At 48.1% G+C, this 21,101-nt stretch overlaps 1 protein-coding gene across 3 annotated transcripts in view; it reads left to right on the plus strand.

Moving 5' to 3' along the window:
• Nucleotides 1–337: 337 nt before the first annotated feature.
• Nucleotides 338–21,101, plus strand: part of GDPD5 (glycerophosphodiester phosphodiesterase domain containing 5) — a 335,216-nt gene continuing 314,452 nt past the window's right edge. For 2 of the 3 annotated variants that reach the window (XM_048839760.2, XM_048839771.2), the window contains exon 1: nucleotides 338–658. The gene's annotated coding sequence lies outside the window, so the exon portion shown is untranslated. The remainder of the gene's footprint in view (nucleotides 659–21,101) is intronic. The other variant, XM_048839763.2, reaches the window with a different exon arrangement.

Here is a 21,101-nt window from a genome sequence, read left to right on the forward strand (position 1 = left end):
TCCCAGCTGGGGGCGTGGGGGTGTATCCCAGGTCATGACCCTGCCCTGGCCCGAGTTCCCAGCTGGGGGCGTGGGGGTGTATCCCAGGTCATGACCCTGCCCTGGCCCGGGATCCCAGCTGGGGGCGGGGGGGTGTATCCCAGGCCGTGACCCTGCCCTGGCCGGGGATCCCAGCTGTGGGTGCGGGGTGGGGTACCCCAGGCCGTGCCCCGGCGCTGCCCGGGTTCCCGCCGGGGCGGGGTGTCGCCAGGGCGGCCCCGCCCCCGCCCCTTCCCGTCCAGCCGGGGGCGGAGTGAGCTGGTTTCCTTCTCGCCCGCGCCGCGCTGCCGCTTTACTCCGCGGCTGCCGGCCAGGGGTGCCAGCGGGGAGGCTGCGCGGGCCGCGGGGGCGCTGAGCGAGCGGAGCCGGCCGGCTGCAGGGTTCCTCCTCCCGCTCCCCGCGCCCGGCTCGCCTCCCCCGCCGGCCCGCTCCCGGAGAGGCGCCGATCGCAGCGCCCCGGCGCCGGGGAGGAAGCGGCAGGTCCCCCGCTCTGCGCGGCTCCGAGTCCCCGGAGGAGCCGGGCGAGGTGGGGCGGCCCCGGGGGGGACTCCTCGCCGGGAGCAGGCGCCCGGCCGCGGGAAGTTGCGCGGAGTGGCTCGGGAGCTGGTGGCTTCCCCAGGTAAGCGCCGCCGCCCGCTGCGAAGGGAGCCGGGCCGGGGGACAGGACGGGGAGCAGCCAGCCTGCGGTGTCGGGGGGCGGCGCGGGACCCCCCCACCTCACACGCCGCAGGGGATGCATCGGGGCGTGTGACCGCTTTTCCCAGCGGCCGGGCGGGCGGGCGTGTCGCTCTCCTTCCCCCGGCGTCCTCTCCCCGACCCCGGCCGCTCTCTGGGGAGCTGGGCTGGGGGCGGAGAGATTCCCCTTGGGGCGGCAGGTGTTTTTGGAGGCGTCTCCCCTGGATGGGGCGCTTGTGCACCTCCCCTTAATCAGGGACCAGCGAGATGGGCTGCAAGCCCCGTGGGCTTGGCAGCTGGCTGAGCAGAGCAGCCCCGGGGGTGGGTAGGAGGCTCTCCCATGCAGAGGGGTGGCGGTGGCTCTCTCTGCCCTGTTCGGGTGGCAGTAGGATGGGGGGGGGGTCCCCTGGCATGACAGTCGCCCTCCCACCTTGCTCTCTGCCGCCCCAAAGTTTGGGACTGTGCCCCCTGTCCACGCGGGATGCTATGGAGGTGCTGGGCACGGGGGGCTTCACGCTGAATCTCGAGGGGCTTGTGTAAATCCTAATGAGGGTGGATGCCAGAGGTACAGCTGGAGCGGGGGCACCCAGGGTGGGGGTTATAGGATTGCTCACACGGGTGCCGGCGTATGAAAGGCAGCAGATTGTGATCGTTACATTTCATCTGGGTTGCATCCGGCTTTGTTTTTAGCACCGTGTTTTAGGTATGAGTGTGTGTTCACAGCAAAAGTGCTATCGGACGGACAGCATCTGCACTGCCCTAGCACCCTCTGGAGCCGTGTGTGGTATTTTTCAGGATAGGGGGTTATCTCGTGTCTTGAAATCCTGAGCCAGCAAAATCCGCAAGCCTGAGGTAGATTAATGCAGCCTCATTAGTTTAGTCAGGAGGAACACCCTGGGTCAATGCAGACAATTAGAAACCTCCCCTAGTGTCTTAATAAGTCTGACAGCATGTCTCTGCCTGGTGACACCTTCCAGGGGGTTAGCTTTGTTTTTATTAAATCTTCTTTATTCTTTATTTATATTGCTAGGGGGGAAATGTGCAGGAGAATCCATGGCCTTTTGCCTTCTTTGCAAAGAAAACACCAGAAAGGGGGAAATTCTGAAAGGGAGTGAAGCAAGAATGAATGAAGGGGCTTGGGATGGAATGATACATGCTTGGAGAATATTCGTTTTATTTACACCCCCTTCCCTCTGCAATCCCTCTGTACTTCGTGGTGAATAGACTTCCAGGCATTGAAAACTGTTTGCCTTAGCGCTTTCTGGCATTAAAACTACAGAGATGCAGATCTCTTGGACCAGATGGCAAAGCAGGATTCTTCAATCCTGGAAATCTGTCCTCTTCAGATTTTGCAACACTTCCTATCTTTAAGAGAAGAAGAATCATACAGCAAATAACTTGATTTGTTATCACTCATACATATCCTGTCTGTTTGTGTGCTTTTTCTGGTGGCGAAGGGGAGGAAAGGAAATATGGATGTAATCTGAAATGCTCTGAAAGGTGCACACTGTTAGGCAGTAAGATGCTGTGGTGAAACTTTAAAGATTAGTTCTGATTCTGTTTGTACTGGCTTTTGATTGATAGCTCTACAAAGGAATAATGGGAGCTCACAGAATAGTTCTCTATAATGGGTTGTCTACATTAGAAAGTTCCACCATGCATTTACATGGTTAGACCAGGTTTCAGAGTAACAGCCGTGTTAGTCTGTATTCGCAAAAAGAAAAGGAGTACTTGTGGCACCTTAGAGACTAACCAATTTATTTGAGCATAAGCTTTCGTGAGCTACAGCTCACTTCATTGGACCAGTGCATTTTACTCTGTGGTCATGGGTGGCCAACCTGAGCCTGAGAAGGAGCCAGAATTTACCAATGTACCTTGCCAAAGAGCCACAGTAATATATCAGCAGCCCCCCGTCAGCTTCCCCCCTTCCCTCCCTGCACCTCCTGATCAGCTGTTTTGTGGCATGCAGGAGGCTCTAGGGGGGAGGAGTGAGGGCACGTCAGGCTCAGGGGAGGGGGCAGGAAGGGGTGGAGTGGGGGCAGGGCCTGTGGCAAAGCCAGGGGTCAATCAGTGAACACCCCTTGGCACCTTGGAAAGTTGGCGCCTGTAGCTTCAGCCCCGGAGTCGGTGCCTGTACAAGGAGCCGCATATTAACTTCTGAAGAGCCGCACGTGGCTCCGGAGTCACAGATTGGCCACCCCTGCTCTAGACGATGTAGACAGCACTGTGTCCAAAAAACCTGCAAATCGGGCTGTTTTATTTTAAAGACCTGTTTGGGATAGGATTAAACATTGCCTTTATCAGAATAAGTGGGCTGATTCTACCTTGCTTTGTGGTTTAGATTCACCACTACCTAAATTACTGGTCTGTAGATAGCATACCTACCAATTAGCATCTAGAGGGTCTAGTTATTGGCAGATTTGGTGTATATTCAGTTGCCTTCCATTTGAATTGTTGGGTATATTGGTCATCTGTTCATACATAACACAATCTATTAACACACCATCTAGCCATTAAGAAAAGGAGTACTTGTGGCACCTTAGAGACTAACCAATTTATTTGAGCATGAGCTTTCTCTAAGGTGCCACAAGTACTCCTTTTCTTTTTGCGAATACAGACTAACATGGCTGTTCCTCTGAAACCCATCTAGCCATTGCCTACTTTCATCGTGGTCATTCCACAATTTGGGAAGAGGTTGCTATTTTTACCATATTTTTCACTTGCACTGTCAAGCCTTGAAGTCTGCTTCAAACTGATAATCAAACAGTAGTAATTCAACTGTAAAAAGCCACTTTATAAATCAGAAGCCACTCCTTAAATGCGCATATCAGATCAGTTGTAAGGCAGTTAATTTTAGAGTGGGTGTCTCCTTCAAGCTGTGCAAAACACTTCTTTAAAAGAAAAGGTTCTTTGTGTGTAAAAAAAGCAAAATGACCAGGATTTGTCCACTGCCATTCACAGCAGAAGCACAAATTAAATGAATTCTGGGCCAATACATTTTATTTGGTTTCTGTAGATTTCAGCAGCTAGCTCTTTGAAACTAATTTCAAAGCTTTTAATTTATAGAGGAAATTCTTTCTTTGGACCAGGAAGACTATGATTAGATGTGATATCTTGCATCTCCTCTGTGGGCCAAGGATTATTTGTTTCTTTCACTTTATAGAAAGTGCCATGCGTGTTACCATCCTCTATAAATAACTGTGTGCTACAATTGTCCTAGTTTTTTGTCTAACGTGTACTATTGTGTGGATTTGGTTATCCCATCATTATCTTCCAGGGTAACACTGAACAAGGTAAGATTCCCATTAGCAAGTGTCTTGTTGTGTCGGGTAGGTGCCCGTTGTTGCTTGAAGTGTGGCCTTTTATGCAGCAGGTGCGCCTGCTGGGGATGTTAACCAGACTCTGAATGATTCCTTTATCCATCTTTATCTGCCGCCCCCCCACCCCCTCAAAAATCCTGTCTTTCTCTCCAACAGTGGAGATCCAGCATGGCACATCTGGGCAAGGTGTGGATTGGAATTCAATTTGATGCTAAATGTAGTTAGAGAAACCATTATCCCCTCCAAAAGGGTTTTAATAACTAGCCCTTTTTTTGTAACTCATTATCCAAAAGATAGTGTGATTAACTGAGAAGATTTATTTGAGGCTTGTCAGACACTGCTCATATTTCTCCTTCAAGTGGCTCTGCTGCAATACTGTATTTCAGCTCCAAAACAAGTACGTGGCTCTTCCTTTCCCTGCACTGATTTACAATCTCCATGTAACTCTTTGTGGACACTCTTATGTTTCCGAACCAATGCTTCGTTGGTTATGTACGTACATTCTGTAGCTTTAAAACTAATGCTTGCTGGCAGGAACAATCCATCATTTGTTAATGATATAACAAATCTGTGGTCACCTGGGATTTCAGTGTTGTCACTATATTGCATGCCACAGCCACACTAAATTATCTGATATCTGCAAGGGTTGGACTCTGATTCTCCTGCTTCAAAAGCCAAGGAGTAAGAGGAAAACCTCAGCAGAGGTTAACAGTATAGGGACTATGCCCAAAGTTGAGCTCTTTGATTCTGGTCAGAAGAGGACAGTGCTACACAAACCAGCCGGTTCATTTAAAATGCTAATACTCTGTTCCATAGCACCTTTCATCTTGCTAACATTAAGCCTATTAGAGAATCTCCATTTTTACGGGGGAGCTAAGAGACAGAACTGAAATTCATTGACCTTCTCAAGGTCGCATTGTGAACTAGAGACCACAAAGAATGGAACCCGGCATATCTGGTTCCCAGTCCCCTGCTCCAAGCACACTCCCTTCCAGGCAGGGTCCTTGTCTGTTTCTTTTGTCCAGTACCACGTACACATGGATGGTACCGAGCATGTATAGAAGGGGGTGTGTGTGTGTGTAAAGCGGGGGAAGGGTTTGTAAGGGAATTCTAAATGGTTGTCTGTAGTAACAGGAGATTGTTAAACAGTGACTGGAGAAAACTATTGTTTAATAAAACCCTAAACAATCTTGATATCTGGTTTTGTTGTGTTCTTTTTTTTTTAAGCCACTTTCTCTCAATTCCCTCCCCCTCCCACACCATTCTGAACAGCTGCCTTGTGATTTGTCTGGACTAATATCCTCTCGTTGCTTGATACTGTAAAACATAAGCCACCTTATCTCTTTAATATGTAGTTTAAAATATTTTTATAATGTTCCTGCCAAGAAAGACTTTCAAGATAAATGTGCTCGTTTGAAGATCTTCAAACTAGGTTTCTCTTGAATTGCTCGTGAAGGCAATCGTAAACCTTTCCACACTAAGGTTTATCTCGGAATGCATTGTACTTAATCAATACACGATTGAAGAGGTACCTGGCGGTTGCTTTAGTTTTGTCTGCTTTGTCCGCTCAGACTTCAATTACATTGTGTATAAGGATGATTCTGTGTAGGGGTGAATCTTCCATCCTCCCCTCCGCTTGTGTACGTAAAAAATCTGCAAATAATCTCTTGCTTAACTTTGGGGGCACCTGAAGTTTGGGTGCTAACTGCTCAATTGTAGCCACAGCCATGTTGGTCCCAGGATATTAGAGAGAAAAGGTGAGTGAGATAATATCTTTTATTAGACCAACTTCTGTTGGTAAGACCTCAAGAGCTTGTGTCTCTCTCACCAACAGTACTTGACTCAATAAGAGAAATTGCCTCACCCGCCTTGTTTCATTGAATTTGATGGGAGTTGAGGGTGCTTGGCAGCTTTTCAGGATCAAGTCTATAAGGGTATCATATATATTTATATTGTGAATGTGTAAAGTGGCTGAGGAAGGGAAAAAAAGATCCCCAACCTTCTCCACTTCTGCCCTCTGTTTTTGTGGAAGTGGTACCGGTGACAGACCACAAATCTAGGCATCAGTCCCGCAGTGAGCTCTGTGCTGCCAGACCCCTGCAGCCATGCGGAGCCTCGCTAAAAGCTCTTCTCTTATTTAGAAATAGCAAGTGCTTGCTTGGAAATGATTCTGTGCAATCGTGGTTTATATATGAAAGCCCTATCTATTATTTACACTTCAAGGCACTGATCCTGCAAGTTACCCCATGGGGATTCCATTGGGGCACGGGGTTCTGCAGGATTGCTTGGTTGGGGTCTAGGTTATTTCAGCTGAAATAACTCTCTGATCTACTGTACTCTTCTCCACTTGTACTGTTTGTTTACTATTTGCTATTTTGTTGCTCTGGACTGGTGATGCTAACCGGTCAGTTTCACTTTCCGACTCTACTGCAGGGGTGGCCAACCTGGGGCTCCGGAGCCACGTGCGTGCGGCTCTTCAGAAGTTAATATGCGGCTCCTCGTACAGGCACCGACTCTGGGGCTGGAGCTACAGGCACCAACTTTCCAGTGTGCCGAGAGGTGCTCGCTGTTCGACCCCTGGCTCTGCCACAGGCCCTGCCCCCACTCCATCTCTTCCCACCTCCTCCCCTGAGCCTGCTATACCCTGGTTCTTCCCCCTCCGAGCCTCCTGCATGCCACGAAACAGCTGATCGGGAGGTGCTGATTGGTGGGGCTGCTGGTGAGCAGGAGGCGCTGGGAGTGGGGTGGGAGTAGCTGATGGGGGGGGGGGGGGAGGCTGCTGACGTATTACTGTGGCTCTTTGCCAATGTACATTGGTAAATTCTGGCCCCTTCTCGGGCTCAGGTTGGCCCTCCCTGCTCTACTGTTAGGATGATGCGATGTGTGACCTTCAAGGTAGGAGAACATGTTTTAAAAACAAACTCTGACTTAAAATGAAAAACACTGCCATTATTTCTCTTTGCAAAATCTTACACTCTGGGCATGTGCTACTGGCACCAAGCACTTATAAATATTGCAACTGTGCCACAGCATGTCGTGTCCTCCCTCTGCTCCCCCCAAGAAATCAAAGCAGAAATTCAAATAACCTTTTTCTTTATGGTCCCAGGTGTGACGCACAGTGCAGGAGGGTTCTGTAATGCTGCTTTTCAGTCGGTGGGTTTTGCATATGTTCCTGAATGACATGTGGGAATGCATCAGGCATAAACAGCACATACGTGAAGGCTACATTTTCCTTTAGGAGCAGTGGCCTCTTCTAAAGTGTCTGTGTTTTTAAATTAACCAGATGGGATTTCTGTGTGTTCCAATTTCCAAGTGCTACCATGAGGCACTCTATTAGATTAGGTCTCAGGCCACTTTTATATTTATTAATCTGTGTGATCACTAACACACTCACTGATCTAAAACTGCCTGAGTCTGAAATAATGGCAGCTGTGGTGGTGTATACTATGAAAACTGCAAGAGAAGGCAAGGAACAAGGAGATCTGTATATTTGGTTACTACAATTAATGAGCAAAGCATAACTTAAGAACCTAAGAGCAGGTTCTAGTCTCAAGTCTGACATAGACTTGCAGCATAACTTTGCACAAGTCAGTTAGAGGCTACTTTTGAAAGACTGGCCCTAACTGTGGATGTTACTCGATACCCCTCTTCCCACCCCACCCCACCCCCCAGGTCCTGAGAACCTATGGCTCCACTTGCTTTTTACCCATATACCCTTTTCTCCATTTTCCAGTCTGAGAAATGGGGATATAATACTTAGAAGCGTTGTGGGGTTTAATGTCTTGTAAATCATTTTGGGACACTTGGATGGAAGGAGATACAGAAGTACAAAGGATTTGTTTTGCTCATCCATCCGTCAAAACTTTCTTCCCTCTGTTTTAAAATATTTCCTGCATGCCCCAGTTGTTCATGTGTAAACATTATAATGGGCTTATCCAATGCTTTGATTTATGCTTTCTTCTGAAAGATAAAGATTGGATATGTTTCTGGTGACAAGAGGGTACGGGGAAGGGGGACATCCTCTGAAATCATGGTCTCTTCTCTGTCTCCGCTTTCATGCTTTAATCTAGAGGGAAGCCCTGCCTGGAGAGAAGTTTCTTTAAGGTGTCAAGTCAGTGAGGTTTCAGAAGCAGTTGCCCGGCGAGGGTGATTACCTTCGTAGGCAAGTGTTGGAATTTCATATCAATCTATTCACTGATAATTTGCATCTCTTTTGGATGAGACTTAAACCAGACAACTGAATCAGCTGTGACACAAGATCCATGGTGCTTCACATAGGTAGAGGTGCATCTACATGTAACCTTTGTGAAACCTAGTGCCAGAGGCCAAAGTCTTCAAATCTGCATGCCTAAAGTGAGGCTCCTGAAGTCACATTTAGACACCCGAAACAGAAATGGTCTCATCTTAAAAAGGTGCTGAACGCTTGCAGTTTCCAGCCTAACTTTAGGCACTACTAGGTTTGAAAATTTTGGACAGAGGTTCTCTTTTGGACCCTGTCATATGTCAAGGTATTGGCTAACTTGGGTTACCTTCTCAGGGTGTAGGTGCTGCCTTACTCAGATCTGGGTTAAAGCTCTTTCTTTTAGAGTTATGATTCAATGATATCCTTCTAACTGACTACAGGTAAGACAGCTCTGTGTGTTCAAATATTAACAATGCTGGGTGTAAACGTGTCTCTTACATTAAATTATCTGAAAGCAAATTGCTTCTCGGTACATCACAAGATCATGCATAGCACCAATGCTGCATGGATGCTTGTTGGCTAAACACAAACTTGTGTGGGTACCCAGGAAGATAACTCTTGCTGTGCATAGAAAAATTAAGTCTCCAAAGCCTGTGGCACTATATCCATGCAGCAGCTGTCCCTGAAAAGTACAGAGAATGCGACAAGTACAACTAGAGTCCTGAGTGCAAGAAGAAATGCACTCTTTAGCATTTCTATAAATGTAAGTTTGAGGGCCCGTGCAAAAGCACCATGCTCTAGCTGTTTGAACTCAGGGCTGGGGCCAGAGTTCTAATCCTGACTCTGCCACCCACCTGAATCACCCTGTGAAGTTAAGCAAGCCACTAATCCCTGAATTTTGAGTGTCACTATTTTTGAAGACTTGACCTGAGACACTTGAGGATCTGATTTTTTCTTTTTATTTTTTTGAAAGAGGTGCTCGGCACTTAACTCCAACTGAAGTCAGTGGGTGCTGTGGGGCCCTAGAAGTGTTGAAAATTAGGCAGAAGATGACTTGCATTAGGGCATCAGAAATCAGTGGCTACTTCTAAAAATTCTCACCCTCCCCCCTCTTTTTACCCTTCTGTCAGGGATAACTTGCCCACCTTTTTAAGGGATGGTGTGTGAAGATTATATTTAAAGTACCATGGAGGCCTTTGTTAACAGAGCCTGTCAGTTTGGGTTAAATGTAGCCTTAAATTTTAATACAGTCAATGAAAAATCACTCCCACTGCTTGGGGGCATAGGTGCTTTGATGGTGGGGGATGATTATATGGGGGACTGTCAGCCTGTCTCAGCCAAACCTGTGCATCCCCCATTCCTGTAGGTACTGCAGATTTGTGCAGGGATTTTGTGTTAGGAATCATTGTCCTGCCCGGCTGGAACCTGCTGAGCGTGCAGGAACAAGATGACTGTGCTTTGCACTTTCCACAGAGAGCTGGAAAACCTGCACTTTTCTGTGTGTGTGACCCTAAAGAACATTGACAGAGCTTTAAGCATTGTCATATCTATTTAAATGTGACACAGTTGTCCTTTAATGGGCTGTTAATGGCTCTGCCTTAAACCTGATGTAGGAAAATTAGTCTGTCCCACACTTGGGAAGCTAAGATGGTGACATTAAGGGGATTGCCAGGAAAGGGATGGGGTGGGGGCCTCCATCAAGGCCCAGGGGTATTAGTGGGAAGCTCAGATCTCTACTATTAGCAGCTAGGTGGGTGCTAACCATGAACTTTCCCCAAGGGACTAGTTTTACAAATCTGCCTCCTATTTAGTAATTGTCTGACAAATTTTGGAATTATACCCCCCTGCCCTCCTCTTCCCTCTCTTCTTCTCTCTCTCTCCCTCCACACACCATGCTCTCACTCTGAGAAGAAGATCACTACTTTTCTTTCAGCCCCTCCCAAACCCAGTTATCCAGAGAACTGTGAAACAAGGCCACAGAATAGCACCTGGATATTTGGTGTCTGACCCCAAATATGGTGATCAGTTAGACTCTGAGCATGTGGGCAAAACGCATCAGCCATTCACCTGGGAAGTAATTCTCTGTAGTAACTCAGTACTCTCGCCATATAGTGCGCCATCCCTAGCAGTTGAGGATTTTTGGTACGGGCAGTTGCCGAGAGGCCACGTGCCATTGTAGGCAGTCCCATCGTACCATCCCCTCTATAAACTGATCAAGCTCAGACTTGAAGCCAGTTAGGTTTTTTTGCCCCCGCTGCTCCCCTTGCAAGGCTGTTTCAGAACTTCATTCTTCTGGTGGTTAGAAACCTTCACCTAATTTCAAGCCTACACCTAGATCTTTTCCTCCTCTGTTGCTTCCAACTGATAAATCCCCAGTTTATAGCAAAAAGTTGTCTTTTTGGTCCCTCAATTCATGACTTCGCACTTTGCACTATTAAATATCTTCCCATTTCTATTACTCCAGTTTACAAGGTCATCCAGATCTTCTTGTATGATATTCTGGTCCTCCTCCATATTGGCAATACCTCCCAACTTTGTCATCCGCAAATTTTATTAGCGCACACTCACTTTTTGTGCCAAGGTCATTAATAAAAATGTTAAATAAGATTGGTCCCAAGACCAGTCCCTGAGGAACTCCACTAGTAACCTCCCTCCAGCCTGATAGTCACCTTTTAGTATGATCCATTGTAGTCGCCCCTTTAACCAGTTCCTTATCCACCTTTCAGTTCTCATATTAATCCCCATCTTCTCCATTTTAACTAATCATTTCCCCTGTGGAACTGCATCAAAAGCCTTACTGAAATCCAGGTAGATCAGATCTACTGCATTTCCTTTGTCTAAAAATCAGTTATCTTCTCAGAGAAGGAGATCAGTTTGGTCTGGCACGATCTATGTTTTGTAAAACCATGTTGTATTATCCCAATTACCATTCACCCGCTATGTCCTTAACCACTTGCTCTTTCAAAATTTGTTCCAAGACCTTGCATACAATTGAGGTCAAAGTAACAGTAGTTTCCTGGATCATTTCCCCTCCCCACCCTCTTAAAATAGGAACTATATTAGCAATTCTCCAGTCATAGGGTACGACCCTCGAGTTTACAAATTCATTAAAAATCCTTGCTATTGGGCTTGCAATTTCATATGCCAGTTCCTTGAATATTCTTGGATGGAGATTATCCAGGCCCCCCGATTTAGTCTGATTAAGCAGTTTGAGTTTGGCTTCCACCTTGGATGTGGTAATTTCTACTTCCATATCCTCGTTGCTATTAGTCACCCTGCTGTTAGTAGCACATGTCATAGATTCATAGATATTAAGATCAGAAGGGACCATTATGATCATGTAGTCTGACCTCCTGCCACAGGCCACAGAATCTCACCCACCCATTCCTGCGATAAACCTCTCACCTATGTCTGAGCTATTGAAGTCCTCAAATCAACCTCTCACCTATGTCTGAGCTATTGAAGTCCTCAAATCATGGTTTAAAGACTTCAAGGTGCAGAGAATCCTCCAGCAAGTGACCTGTGCCCCGTGCTACAGAGGAAGGTGAAAAACCCCCAGTGCCTCTTCCAATCTGCCCTGAAGAAAAATTCCTTCCTGACCCCAAATATGGCAATCAGCTGAACCCTGAGCATTTGGGCAAGATTCACCAGCTAGATACCAAGGAAAGAATTCTCTGTAGTAACTTGGATCCCACCCCATCTAACATCCCATCACAGGCTGTTGGGCCTATTTACCATGAATATTTGAAGATCAATTAATTGCCAAAATCATGTTATGCCATCATACCATCTCCTCCATAATTTATCAAGTTTAATCTTAAAGCCAGATAGGTCTTTTGCCCTCACTGCTTCCCTTGGAAGGCTATTCCAGAACTTTGCTCCTCTGATGGTTAGAAACCTTCATCTAATTTCAAGATGGCCAGTTAATATCCATTTGTTCTTGTGTCCATATTGATACTGAGTGTAAATAATTCCTCTCCCTCTCCGGTATTTATCCCTCTGATTTATTTGTAAGTGGGGGAATAGCCCTACTATTGTGGGGAACTTTCTTGGCTTCTGCACTACCCCGGTGAAGTGGGCTAGCGAAAGAATCTGAGTCCTTGCTCCCACTTCCTTTACCCAGTGGCCTCCCTGCCCTTGAGGACTCCCCTTCCACTCTCCTGTCTGGCAGAGTCCTCGTAACCCCAACAAGGCTGGGCCCAGGCTCGACCCCCAACCCTGCTGCGGTCACCTAGGACAGGGGCTAGGGTGTCCCCACTCTGGGGTACTCTCTCTGCACTGGGCACTTCTCTGACCCACTGACCATTACATACAAGTTAAAGCAAATGCAAGTTATTTAATCAACAATTAGTTTTAAAAAGAATAAGGAAAAATGGGAAAGGTTAAAGGAAACACATCACCCCGCTCTGTGGCAGGGAACATCACAAATGGTGTCTCTGGAGCGTCAGGGCAGTTCACAGTCTGTTCCTTGTAAGTCTCAGGCCTCCTGCTCAGGCCCTGGCTGTGCTGCAGGGATGCTGTGGGTTGGACACTCGCTCTGGTGGTGGTCTCAGGCTCTAAGTGGTAGGACCCTTCTTCCCAGTGTCGCCCCTGCCCTGTCGGGGTTATGATCCACGCCTGGCTTGCAGAGCCTCTTGGCTGAGGTGTCTCCCTGTGCTGGGCCCGCTGCCCAGGGTCCCCCTCGGTCTCCCCAGCTGCTCACCCCACCCAGCTCCAGACTGCTCCAGCCCCAGCTCCACCACTCGGTCTCTGCGCTGCTGCTGCTCTGCCTCCAGCTCCCTGGGCTGCTTCTCTGGCCCCTCTGGCTCTGGTTGCTGCAGCTCTGCTCCCAGGACAGGTCTGCTCTCTCTGGATTTGGCACAGTTCTGCTCCCCAGCTCAGCTTGAGCCCCTGCTTTCTCGTTAGCTCGGCCCCACTCTGTCTGACCCAGGCAATTCCAGCTCACATGGAGGATGGGACTTCCCTGGCCTCCTGATTCCCTGATTAGCCTGCCCGCCCTGTCATTCAGGCTGACCTGGAGCATTGGCCTCTCCCCATTGTTCCTGTGGACTATCAGTCTTAGGGTCCTGATTTCCCATAGACCCTTCCCCTTTTAGTGCTGGGAGCTAGCCAACAAAACACCCCCACTGACTGTTAGTAAGGGGGCAATAGTCCCCTTACATATTTATAGAGAGCAATCATATCTCCCCTCAACCTTCTTTTGGTTAGGCTAAACAAGCCAAGCTCCTGGAGTCTCCTTTCATAAGACAGGTTTTCCATTCCTTGGATCATCCTAGTAGCCCTTCTCTGTACCTGTTCCAGTTTGAATTCATCCTTCTTAAACATGGGAGACCAGAACTGCACACAGTATTCCGGGTGAGGTCTCACCAGTGCCTTGTATAACGGTACTAAAACCTCCTTACTCCTACTGGAAATACCTCGCCTGATGTATCCCAAGACCGCATTAGCTTTTTTGGCACCTTGAGCGAAAGCTTATGCTCAATAAATTGGTTAGTCTCTAAGGTGCCACAAGTACTCCTTTTCTTTTTGCGAATACAGACTAACACGGCTGTTACTCTGAAACCCGTCATTAGCTTTTTTCACAGCCATATCACATTGGCGACTCATAGTCATCCTGTGATCAACCAATACTCCAAGGTCCTTCTCCTCTATTACTTCTAATTGATGCGTCCCCAGCTTATAACTAAAATTCTTGTTATTAATCCCTAAATGCATAACCTTACACTTCTCACTATTAAATTTCATCCTATTACTATTACTCCAGTACACAAGGTCATCCAAATCTTCCTGTATGATATCCTGGTCCTTCTCTAAATTGACAATACCTCCCAGCTTTGTATCATCCGTAAACTTTATTAGCACACTTCCACTTTTTGTGCCGAGGTCAGTAATAAAAAGATTAAATAAGATTGGTCCCAAAACCGATCCTTGAGGAACTCCACTGGTAACCTCCCTCCAGCCTGACAGTTTATCTTTCAGTATGACCTGCTGTAGTTTCCCCTTTAACCAATTCCGTATCCACCTTTCAGTTTTCATATTGATCACCATCTTTTCCAATTTAACTAATAATTCCCCATGTGGCACGGTATCAAACGCCTTACTGAAATCTAGGTAAATTAAATCCACTGCGTTTCCTTTGTCTAAAAAATCTGTTACTTTGTCAAAGAAGGAGATCAGGTTGGTTTGGCCCGATCTACCTTTTGTAAAACCATGTTGTATTTTGTCCCATTTACAATTGACCTCAATGTCCTTAACTACTTTCTCCTTCAGAAATGTTTCCAAGACCTTGCCTACTACAGATGTCAAACTAACAGGTCTGTAGTTACCCCGATCACTTTTTTTCCTTTCTTAAAAATAGGAACTATGTTAGCAATTCTCCCGTCATACGGTACAACCCCTGAGTTTACAGATTCATTAAAAATTCTTGCTAATGGGCTTGCAATTTTATGTGCCAATTCCTTTAATATTCTTGGATGAAGATTATCTGGGCCCCCCAATTTCGTCCCATTAAGCTGTTCGAGTTTCGCTTCTACCTCAGATATGGTAATATCTACCTCCATATCCTCATTCCCATTTGTCATGCTACCATTATCCCTAAGATCCTTGCTAGCCTTATTAAAGACTGAGGCAAAGTATTTGTTTAGATATTGGGCCATGCCTAGATTATCCTTAACCTCCACTCCATCCTCAGTGTTTAGCGGTCCCATTTCTTCTTTCTTTGTTTTCTTCTTATTTATATGGCTATAGAACCTTTTACTATTGGTTTTAATTCCCTTTGCAAGGTCCAACTCTACTTGACTTTTAGCCTTTCTCACTTTATCTCTATATGTTCTGACCTCAATAAGATGGCTTTCCTTGCTGATCCCTCCCATCTTCCACTCCCTGTAGGTGTTCTGCTTTTTCTTAATCACCTCTCTGAGATGCTTGGTCTACAACTCCTGCCTGATGAAGTGAGCTGTAGCTCACGAAAGCTCATGCTCAAATAAATTGGTTAGTCTCTAAGGTGCCACAAGAACTCCTTTTCTTTTTGCGAACTCCTGCCTAGGCATTTTTTTCCCCTTTCTTGGGATGCAGGCTTCCGATAGCTTCTGCAGCTTTGACTTAAAGTAATCCCAGGCCGCCTCCGCCTTTAGATCCATAAGTTCTTCAGTCTAATCCACTTCCCTAAGTAATTTCCTTAATTTTTGAAAGTCAGGCCTTTTGAAATAAAAAACCCTAGTCGCAGATTTATTTTTGTTTATCCTGCCGGTCAGTTTGAACCGAATTAGCTCATGATCAATTGTCCTCCAATCTATATCTGGGAAGTTAAAGGTGATCCATGCCTGCCAATAATGGGCGGGGAGGGGGAGAGGATGGACAGAGTGAGGGCCTCCAGTTTCAACAATGTTACTGAGCATGCTCAATATGAGCCAAGCAGCAAATCTGGGAGAAGGCATGTAACCCTGCATACCCTCTGCCCCACACGTTGCCTCTAAGTGGCAGTATGACCAACGCTACATGGACGCAATGACATGTCTCCATCCTAAAGCACAGGGATTAATGCTTGAGGGTAGTGTAATCTCCAGGGCCCATTCAGTTCTGAGGGTATGTCTACATTGAAGTTGAAAATCTGCAGCTGGCCTGTGCCAGCTGACTTGGGCTCATGGGGCTTGGGCTGCAGGGCTGTTTAATTGCAGTGTAGATGTCTGGGCTCGGGCCGGTGCCTGAGCCAGAAGGTGTACAGTAACTCCTCACTTAACGTTGTTTCATTGCTGATCAATTAGGGAACATGCTCGTTTAAAGTTGTGCAGTGCTCCCTTATAACGTCGTTTGGCAGCCGCCTGCTTTGTCCACTGCCTGCAGGAAGAGCAGCCCGTTGGAGCTAGCTGGTGGGGGCTTGGAACCAGGGTGGACCGACAGCCCTACTATCTGCTCCTGGCTCCCCTTAGTTCCTTGTGCAGCAGCTGCCCAGCAGGCTATCCATTGCCGGCAGTTCAGCTGTCCCTCCCTGCACTGCCGTGTGCTGCTCCTGCCCTCTGCCTTGGAGCTGCCCCCAGGAGCCTCCTGCTTGCTGTGCACAGGGCCAGATTAACCTTTTGTGGGCCCGGTGCCAAACATATTTGTGGGCCCCTGTGACGTTCCCCTCTGGTGTTGTCTCGACCAGTGATCTGCTAAGCCTCTCCAATCCTTGACTCTGGGAGCCAGCCTTACCTTGCTCTGCTGTGAGAACCCCCACTCCTGGGCTGTTCACACACAGTCTCTGGCATGTAAGCTGCTTCCAGCTACTCGCAAGCGAATGACACTAGCCAATATCTCCAGTCCCCGACACAACCCTGGGAACCTCTGTCTTGCGGTGTCCAGTTTATGCCCACTGGACGCTGCAAGCTTATATAAGTTCATCAATTTAACAAAGAAATTGATATGTACGAGGCTTGTTGTTCCAAGGGGAGCCTCTGACACACTTCAAACCAAACACACTGCTTCAGGTAGAATAAACAAATTTATTAACCATAAAGATAGATCTTAAGTGATTATAAGTCAAAGCATAACTAGTCAGGTTTGGTCAAGTGAAATAAAAGGAAAACACATTCTAAGCTGATCTTAACACTTTCAGTGTCTTTACAAACTTAGATGCTTTTCACCACAGGCTGGCGGGTAACTTTTCAGTCAGGCTCTCTCCTTTGATCAGCGCTTCAGTCGTTTGGTGGTGGAGGTGTCTGTAGATGTAGGTGGAAGAGAGAGAGCATGGCAAAATGTCTCTCCCTTTTATCATGCCCTTTCTTTCCTCTTGGCTTTGCCTCCCCCTTCAGAGTCAGATGAGCATTACCTGATCGCAGTCCCAAACTGCCCAAAGGAAGGGGGTGACTCCCTCGAGGGTCTAACGGTCTTTTGTTGCTGTCTAAGCCAGTGTCCATTGTTCCTATAAGGCTGGGCTGGGTTCGTCCCATCCATGCCCTGCCGAGATGTGAACTGCCTCTCTGTTCTTGGAGAGTTTTTGCATGGGCTTGCTTTAAGCCATGAGGATACATTTTCAGCCTCATAACTATATACATGAAATTATAACCTATAACTTTACTATAACATTACTGTAACAATTACTATAACATCACTATAACAGCCATACTCAGTGCATTATGAGCCTTCTGAAGACACCCAACATGACAAACTTTGCATTGGATACCATGCAATCATTTTATAAAGATGAACATGGGGGTATAGGGTGTTCTCCTGAGGTACAGAGCATCACACCTCCCCTCTTAGTTTACAGCAAGAGGGTTAGTCAGTGACTATCTCGAAGGCAGTTTCTTGTTATAGTTCTCTTGGCATCCAGCCATTAAGGCCATGAGGCAGCATGCCTCAGTTTCCCCATTAACACACAGCAAACCAGGTGTGGTTTTCTTTATGACAGGTTTCAGAGTAACAGCCGTGTTAGTCTGTATTCGCAAAAAGAAAAGGAGTACTTGTGGCACTTCAGACTAACCAATTTATTTTCTTTATGGTTTCTCTGCTGTGATAGCTTTAAACCTGTTTACAGGTATTAATTGAAAAGTAGCATTATCATAAGGTTTAACATCAGTGTCGAAATTCTTATCCCCAAAACTTAAAATTTAATACCAAAATTTTTATCACAGATCGGTGTTTACAAGTATCTTTATGATACCACACCCTCTATTCAGTTAGTGTAGTTTGAGGTTAGTTTGTTCATTACCCATGGTTTCCTTTGACTCCCTTCCATGTAATCAGTCACTGGCTTTTCTTTCCCTCCAGCATTTCCCTCTGTGTGGGCTATTAATTTAATCATGTTTCTGGAATTTTGGTGCCTCAGGGTCTGGCAAGATAGGTGTTCAGGGGGATCCTGCACATTGGCTGGCCCTTTGGGGAGCGGTCTCCCAACCTCAGGACTGTACATATGTAGAAAATTCAGCTTCCCTTTTGGGGTTACCCTGTGTTTTTCCCCCTCCCAACAGAGTCTTTCCCTGCCCCCTAGCCTAGAGGGCTGTGATCTGTGCTCCCTGGGCTAGGTGTGTTTACCCTTTGATTGGATTCACCCTTTCCCGGGAGCTTTCCCATAACTCCTCTCTGTGTCTCACCAGCCTGGGGGAAAGCCACCGCCCACACAAATTGGGCCCTCTGTATTCTGGCAGACTACCACCTGGGAATTTCCTGGTCTTAACTCCTCGCTGTTACAAGCGTTGGAGCTGCATCTTGATGTAAAAAGAGACAGTTACTTTCCAAAAACTTATCAGGAATAGCATCCTGAAAAATTGGGACCTGGATTGGGGTACCTTCCCTCGCCCCTTTCTCTGTCTCCAAGAAGTCAGCTGTGTGACTGCTCCCCTCCAGAAGGTCAGTTACACAGTTCCTTCTCAAAACGTGGGTCACAGGCTGAGTGCCTGGGTGCACAGATGCTGACCAGCCATCCTCCTAGTGTCCTGGGCATCCTGCCCCAAGTGCCTAGTGAGGAGACATTCCTGCACCCCCTACTATTCCTTCCCCTGTTTCCTCCTCTGGGCCCCCTTCTAAGACACATTTCTCTGTGATGCCTAAGAAGGGTTCTGTCTTTTGTTCAGCTGCACAGCTCTGCCAGCTAACAACTGGGACAGTTTCCTTAATCCTTGACAACACCTCTCCTGCCCCTGCGCCTGAGGGCATGTTGCCTTCTGCTGGAAAGGAGCTAGTCTCAGCCCCTCCCATACTTGGAAGCACCCTGCTTCCCTGTGTTAGTCACAGGAATCCTCACCCACCTCAGTGGTTTCTGAGATCCCCTGCCCCTTCCTCCCATGGAAGCAATGGAGCATGGCGCTGGGAGGTCAGTCCCCGGAGCGAGGGGCTAGCCAGAGGCAATGGGGCATGGCATGGCAGGCTCTGCCCAATGTGAGGGCACTGTTTACAAACCGGCAGTTGCCAGACGCACAGTGGCCTGCCTGGACCTGTGCTGCCAGTATGCCCCTTCCCCTCGGGAGCGGGCCCATGCCACACCACACAGCTCTCCCCTGACTCCCTATGGCCAGAAGCCCCCTGGACCCACTGCCCAGCGCCCCTCCCAGACCCACCCCCAAATGCACAGCACCCTGCACAACACCACCCCTGCCCACAGCCCCACCACAACTGCCCCGCACCCCCCACAGAACCCCCACTCCCTAGTGCCCCAACACACACACATCCTCCCGCCCCTTCACAGCCCAGCACCCCCGCCCCCGAGACCCACTTCCCCCAAGCCCTGCCTCCTGCCCGCACTCACCGGCCCTGCGGCAGCGCAGCCAGGGCTGATCCCAGAGCCGGGAATCGCTCCGGCCCCTTGGGAGTGGCGCGATCAGGCAGGCCAGGAGCTGCCCCAGCCGGGGTCCCTCAAGACGCCCTTGCCTGGAAGGGCCCAGCCAAGCCCCCCACACTGTTCTCCCCCCCTCACCTGGCTGGGACTGGCCAGGCTTCTGCACCAGTCCTAGCGGCTCAGCTCTGGGTGGGGAGACGGGTGGGGCCCCACAGGTGCTGGGAAGCAGAGACTGCCCAGAGCTGGAGGTGCACTGGGGTCCGGCCAGGGGGCTGAGAGGGCAGGGGGTGGGGCCAGAGGGTGGAGAGGAGCCCTCGGCCAGGCCGAGAGGAGCAAGTGGTGGGCGGGGGGAGCCAGCGGGGTCTCGGGGCGCAGTGCAAGCGGAGCAGGCTGTGGCCCCTTCGCAGCATGGGCCCGGCTCCATGGAGCCGTTGGAGTCCTTGTAAACCTGGCACTGGCTGTGAAGCGTGGAGGTGGGGGGGGGGGGGGGGAAGAGAGGTGCTAATGTCAGGGTGTCCCCCCTCCCCCTGCTCCTGTACCTTTCCACAGAGCGGGGGGACATGACAGGGCTTGGGAGGGAGGGATCTTGCTGGCAGCAGCTGCTTTCTCAACTTGCTGGCCTACTTAAAAAGGCAATGTACTTAGTGGCGTCAGTGTACTTAAAGGGGCAATGTTTGTCTCTCTCACACTCACACACGATGTGTGTGTCTGTCTCTCTGCCATGCTGTCTCCCCTCCCTCCATTTGTGCTGCCTTGTAGAGTGTGAGGCTACATTTACGACGTGTTAACCCTTGAGGGCTCAGTGGAGGGCTAGTTCATCATTTAGCAGTAAGGCATTCCCTAGGAAATATCCCACCCTCTGAATCAACCACCTCAACCAAGCTTCACAATCATCATTGCTGTTTACAGTATTAAATTCTTTGTTTAAAACTTATACTGTGTGCACACACATATGTATGTCTATGGGAAAATTGGATTCGCTTAATTTCGTTTCGCTTAAAGTATCATTTTTCAGGAACATAACTACAAGGTCAAGTGAGGAGTTACTGTACACTGCAGTTAAACAGCCCCATGAGCCCAAGTCAGCTGGCATGGGTCAGCTGCCGGTGTCCAATTGCAGTGTAGACATACTCTGAGGCAAGAGGTCAGAGGGTAATAACCTCATTACTACCTAACTGGGCTGGATTTGAACCAGTGACCTCTATTGCTACTAATCCCCTGGTGGCCTTGTCATCCTGGCATGTGAAAAAGCCATCTTGTTATGAGTAAGAATGTGGTAAGTTAGCAGGAACTTCCTCTAAAGAATGGAATCGTCGAGCGTATTTTGTGATGAAGCTTTAACATACTGTTTTTCCTTCAGAGAGCCCCTGCCAGGAGTAGTTCCCATGGCTTCATTTCTAAGAGGAGAATAAACTCAAAGTGTTCAGGTCTTTCTAAAGATACAACATTAAAACACCTAAAAACTCTCCAACTTGAGACAGCCCCTAAATACTTGCTTAAAAGTGGTACATTATGGTACTCATATTTGTAGTAATGCTGGTGTGATTGTTGCCCTCTTGGCCAATGCACAGGGGGTTAAACTGGGGACTTTCAGAGCTAAAAGCATGAGCTGCTACAGCAAAGAACCTAAGCC

Source organism: Caretta caretta, chromosome 1 (assembly GCF_965140235.1).
Source record: "Caretta caretta isolate rCarCar2 chromosome 1, rCarCar1.hap1, whole genome shotgun sequence".
Taxonomy (NCBI): domain Eukaryota; kingdom Metazoa; phylum Chordata; order Testudines; family Cheloniidae; genus Caretta; species Caretta caretta.